The sequence below is a fragment of the Berghia stephanieae genome, chromosome 2 (assembly GCF_034508935.2).
Source record: "Berghia stephanieae isolate SIO BIC M18660-M18661 chromosome 2, UCSD_Bste_1.3, whole genome shotgun sequence".
Lineage (NCBI taxonomy): Eukaryota > Metazoa > Mollusca > Gastropoda > Nudibranchia > Aeolidiidae > Berghia > Berghia stephanieae.
The window spans coordinates 105,167,525-105,173,410 of record NC_088361.1 but is presented as its reverse complement, the minus strand read 5'-3'; the positions used below and the strand labels follow the sequence as shown (position 1 = coordinate 105,173,410).

Below are 5,886 nucleotides of genomic sequence, written 5' to 3'. Positions count from 1 at the left end.
GTGGACACTTCTTAGAACCGGTCTTCAAATTCGAAAAAAAGGATGCAAGAACTTCATAGGTATTGGGTTCGCATCAAATTAAAATGAATAGCCTCTATGTTCGTACTCCGACATGCGTGTTGCCCATATCGATTTTTCTAATCCAGACAAACCCGGAGATATTATTATTGTCAATAACTAAATTTTATTCAGTTAATAAAAACCACCAGAACACATTGAAAATACATCTCTTAATTTATTTTTACTATTTTGATTTCAATCCAACGATTAAGCGTTCAAATACTTTGCTCCTCCTGCACCCCCCCCCCCCTCCCAAATAAAACCAAGTAAAGCCACTTGTTGGAACAGCCGCCGGTCTGACATTCCGCTCACTGTGCTTACTTTCGTATGAGTCTTTTGATTTAGGTCATCGCTGTTCATCTCTGCTGATTTACTTCACTTTCGTTTTGTTTACAGGTAAGAAATAAAATTGTTTTATTATTGTGTATTTTCATAAGTGTATGGACATAAATAATTGTTTATATGTTTCCCCTTATGAATTGCAAAGAGGAAAAAATCTGCATTTGAAAGCTGTTCATTCCAATACAAGCATCTCTCTTCTTCTTTGCTTAGCAAATTCTGTGAGTCATTGCCTCAATAGAAAAAAAAAGTATCATTCCTTTGCATTTCCGTATCGCATCTTCTGTTTTAGGCATTGTTCAGGAAATATAATTTATTAATTATTATTTATTGCAATGATTGCAATTCACATGATTCATTTGTTCCTCGCATTCCGGCATACACCTTATGTGCCGCAAGTCCCTTCTCAAACACGGAAGCCGCCATCTTATGTCAGTTCGTACCTAATCTCACCCCTGTTTGGTTGTGGTGTGTAGCAGACGAAAAAGTTGGATACGTGTTTTTCTGTATAACATTGCTTGTCTGGTTCTACGGTAAAGAGTGAGACGCCATAAACTTTTATTAGATATTTGTTTGTTTAATCATACATTATGTACAAGCCATCGTTCACATAACAATATAATATGTAATAATATATCTAACAATTGGGCCTGCCCGATCGATAAAATACGTCACCCATCATCCTTGAGTATTGAGATCGAACTTGCGTGTTCGACTCATTTGACTCACACTTCACACTCAATGGTCCTAGGTGTTTAGAGCACCAATAAGGATGTGAATTTAGCATTTCAAACGAGCACCTTCATTTGATCATGTTTTTGTATTATAGTTTTCTATCAGAATTAGAGGTTGATGGTGATAACTTTGCACCTGATTCATAACAATAATAATAAATCTACTAAGACGACTTTTTCACTTTTTCATTTGTTAATTCCCAAATATGACTAGGTTTCGAACATCAAATTGCTGATCATTATAATTGTAGATCAATTGTAAATGTTTTATGTCGTTGACTACGATTTATAAAATGTGGTTTATTGAGAATTGATATCTTTTGTTGTTGGTCTAAATTTAAATGCATGGCACCTGATAAAACTATGTTCTGGCTCTGCCCAAGTCTGCACTCATGTTCATTTGTCTCTTCTAAATAGTCCTTCTTTCAGGGAGACTCTAGGGTTTGAACGATAGCTCAGTTGGTAAGACAATCGCCTCACAAGCAACGGGAACGGTATCACTATCACTCCAGGGTGTAGCTGAGATTTTTTTTGACCTTTCTTATACTATCCACCAGCAGTGAATGGAAAGCTAGATCTGTAAGAGATCCTGCAGAAAGCACTTTATAGTGACAATCTTGTGTTCTATGCAAAGGGGGAAAATAATTTTTATGGTTTGTTTAATGCTACAGAAGGCAGAAACAACTCTAGCTCCATGGATGATATGTCTCTGAAGGGCTAACATCACTGCTACTACAACTTGTTTAGGTGGATTAATTGACTGCTCCTCATTAAAATATGAAATATGAAGAAAGATAATTATTTATAATTTATATCGAAGGAATTTTTAAAAAGTCATGAATGTTATGCTGGACAATTTAATTTTTAAAAATGTGCTGCAATATGCTTGCATTTCTTCACTAGTCTAATTAATTGTCTTACAACATTTTAAGTTATTATAATGTACAGTCAAACTTGTGCTTGGGGCCACTTGTATAAGTGTTGACCAGCCTTCAAGGCCGACCATCATTTTTTCCTCTTATTTCTTTCTGCATAAGGCAGCCACTCAGAAATGCAACCGCGGCCACTTATTTCTGGGATGAAAAAGCCCTTGGACTTGTGTAAGGCGGCCAGATGACATCTCTAATTGATAAGATTGAACCCATTCTTCCTGGTGCTTATAAAGGATCCAGGAGCCTTACAAGTGCTGTGAAACTCCCACAGTTGGGAGAGTTTCGTGGCAATTGTAACACTTCTAAACAAATAAACCTCTTCTTCACGCTATCTGCTTGTCTTTGCAACTGTCAGACACTGTGAATCTATCTTTAAAAATTACAATGTAGGTAGGCACTATATACCCTTCATTCACACAGACATAAATGCCTTTGGCTTAATGATTATACGTGAAAAGAAAATGTGAAGATAAATCGTGTCTTATAGATCCAAAGTGATCTTGTCAACAATTAAGTAACCAAGGACTGTCTCTTGTGTGTTAATGAGAACAAAATACCAAATTGAACTTACTTACTTACTTACTTACTTATCCGAGCCAGCGACCACCTGAGCTCTAGCCCTTCGGTCTTGTGCCATGATGTAGAAGTTAGACGTCTTTTGTTGTTGTTCCAAGTGACTATAAAGTGTGTGACTGATGCTTGGATTTGACCAAATTGAATAAGACTAGAAAGCAAACATTTTATGGCCAACTCAATTGATTGTCCCTCAATTTAAAGTTGTCTTATTTCCATAATGAAAAATCGAGTATTGAAAAACTTGAGTATTGTATCGCTATCCCCAACTGAAAGTTTACTGCATGCTTGTCCAGACTATCATACTCGTAGGCCAAGTGACAAGCCAGGGCAATGAGTTGATAAACAACACACCTTTGCTAATTGTACTGCAAAATCCTTTTGTCAATTAGCAAATCAATGTCCAAGGGCTATTTTAGATCAAATGCAGGCGTTTATTAGAGTCAAACAACATTGACTTATAAGTTGAGATGATCATTATAATACTCAATTGGAATTAGACTTGCCAAAAGTATGTTTGGGGGTCCCGTTGGTGGAGCAATCATTTCACACTTAAAGAAAACGGGATCGATCCTGGATAAAGCCAATATATTTTTATGACCTCCATGTCCACCCAAGATTGATTGGGTAGCTGGGTCTGTTAGATCTGGAAGAAAGTGCGTTTGTGACAGACTAATGTCACATCCAAAGGGTAGCAACCAATTGTTATTGTTCATTTAACACAATAGATACTGGGAGAAACTCCTGCTATAATAATAATGATTATTATAATAATAATAATAATAATAATAATAATAATAGTAATAATAATAATAATAATAATAAATAATAATAATAATAAATAATAATAATAATAATAATAATATATACTTTATTCATCCAAAATAAAATGGAAATTCGTTTACAGACATGGCATGCATAAAAGTGTATAAATATAAAGTTGAGAATTTATGGCGACAATGTATATTATATATATTATATATATAAATGAGCCCTATGGCTCTGACGGACTACCTACCTGGTATTTTTAACTTTAAAGAGAATGAGGGAAAGGGGGGGGGGGGGGGAGGGGGGAGAGAGAGGGAGTTTGGAGGAAGAGATAGAGAGGGATTAAAATAAATAAATAAATAAAATTCCCTTTATTCATCCCATAGTTGAAATTTGTCTCTAGGGTCTATTCCAAGGGAAGACTCCCTCAACTACTTCAGTAGTACTGCAGTTCAGTGCCGCAAAATGAGCTAGGCGAGGTGACTTGCTCAAAGCCACACAATGTAATGGGTAATCGAACTCTGTACCTTTCGGGTACGAAGCAAAGACCATACCGCTGAGCAAGGCTGTCCCATGCACCATAAAAGCATGCAATTGATTATAACAGGGACTTGGATCAGTTTCATTTAAAATTGATATAACATGTAACTCTTAGAAATATCTGACTTGCACAAGGCAACCAACTGTCTAAGACAGCCACTTTAGTGGGGTCGCATGGGTGGCCTGCCTTATACAAGTTCGACTGTAGATATTTTGCTAGAAGAGTGGACTTTGATATTATGAAAATGCGATATTGCATTGTATCAAAATAAGATTCAATTCAAGGAGCTTTCATGTGTTGAGTCGTTTGTAACCATGCTTATTTGATCATATGTGTTTGTAAGAGAAGAGGGAGAGAGTTTTAGCAGATATTTCTTTTCATTAGTTTTTAAAAATATATGGTAGATAACTTACTTTTCAAAATTCTTCCTCTGGACTGCACAAAAGTCTAAGAAGTAATATTGCATTTGAATCTGTTGTGCTGTGAAGACTAAACACTTTTCAGCTAAATCTGTTCCTTAGTTGTATGTTCTGTTCTTGTACTATTTGACATAAATATTTCATTGTTTAGTAGTCTGAGTCAGGAAAAAATTCTTCAAACTTATTTGCACCCCCCTCTCTTCTACTAAATTTCAGTTCACAAAATGTGCCCTTGTAATTCACCAAAAGGGAAAAAAAAAACCAAACAAAAAAAACCCAGGAAGACAAATAAGGCCCCCACAAATGCTATCGAAATAAAATAGCAATGCATTATATTGTATATATATATATGATTGAAAGAAAACCATTTTATACACCACATCTCGCCTTGTCTAAGTTAGATAATGCCCAAAATGAACACTCCATCCAATCCCTCCCCTTCTCTGTTGCAGTTTCGCCAAAGTGCACTCCCCTCTTTTTATTACTACCTCCCTCCCTTCTATTTGATACACAGAAGTAGCTGAATATCTGTCTTTTTTTTACATTTCATGTACCTGTTTATTTTTTGTTTGTTTTTCTCTCCTATTAAAAAGTCATGAAATGTCTTGTGCTTTTATATAGTCTGTCTATATAAAATTTAATTTTAACTTACACTTACAGTGCAACCGTCAATTGGACAGGTCCCAATTTTTTTCCTATATATTGCCAGTTATAAAAAAACCTATAGTGACAAAAAATTTAAAAACCCTGAATAGCAATATTGAAATTCCTGGTCCCAAACCCAAACTACAGAGGAAAAATGGAATTTCGTAGATTTAATATTGTAAAACATCCTCACTTTTCTTTACATTTCATATATCTATTGTTGCAGGGTTTTCTCTAGAGGGCCAGTTTTTCTCATTGAAACAGATTTTATTTGGTACCAAAGTCATTAGTCTGAGTCAAACAGTCTTTTGATCCCATTTTGCATGTATGCTTGTTTTTTTTTTTCCACTGATAAGTCCAAACATCGTTCATCAATACTATAAACATCTAACCTACCACCTGTTTTTTTAAGAAAAACACGTAAAAGTAGCAAGAAGCACATTAAGATGGAGGTATTGATTGGTTGAGTTTTGACGTTAGCCACATGTTTAATAGATCAGCATAATTTATACACCACATCTCGACTTGTCTTCGTTAGATAATGCCCAAAATGAACACTCCATCCAATCCCAACAGGTCTGTTGTAGACGTGGGAACGTTTTGAGATTGGGCATGTAAGCTGATTTATTTTTTAAATGTCATTAAAGGACATCAAACTGAGAGCTTATTTTGAAATAATGTTGGGCACTGTTTTCCTGTCTCATGAGATATTATGTTAATTTTTTTAATGAACAAAACGATTTATGGGGCATTACGAAACATTTGGTTTCATAAAGTAAAAGTAAAAGGAGTAAATGAATAGATTCGTTTTAGATACCTATTTTACTTGATTCTTGACCTCTGGGTACACTGTAATATTATGAGCTGATTAGCTT

At 35.2% G+C, this 5,886-nt stretch overlaps 1 protein-coding gene across 1 annotated transcript in view; it reads left to right on the top strand.

Annotated features, from left to right (window-relative positions):
* Positions 1-361: 361 nt before the first annotated feature.
* The window catches only part of LOC144966155 (gamma-adducin-like), a 19,067-nt gene continuing 13,542 nt past the window's right edge, over positions 362-5,886 (top strand). The window contains exon 1 of the mRNA XM_078902282.1: positions 362-456. The gene's annotated coding sequence lies outside the window, so the exon portion shown is untranslated. The remainder of the gene's footprint in view (positions 457-5,886) is intronic.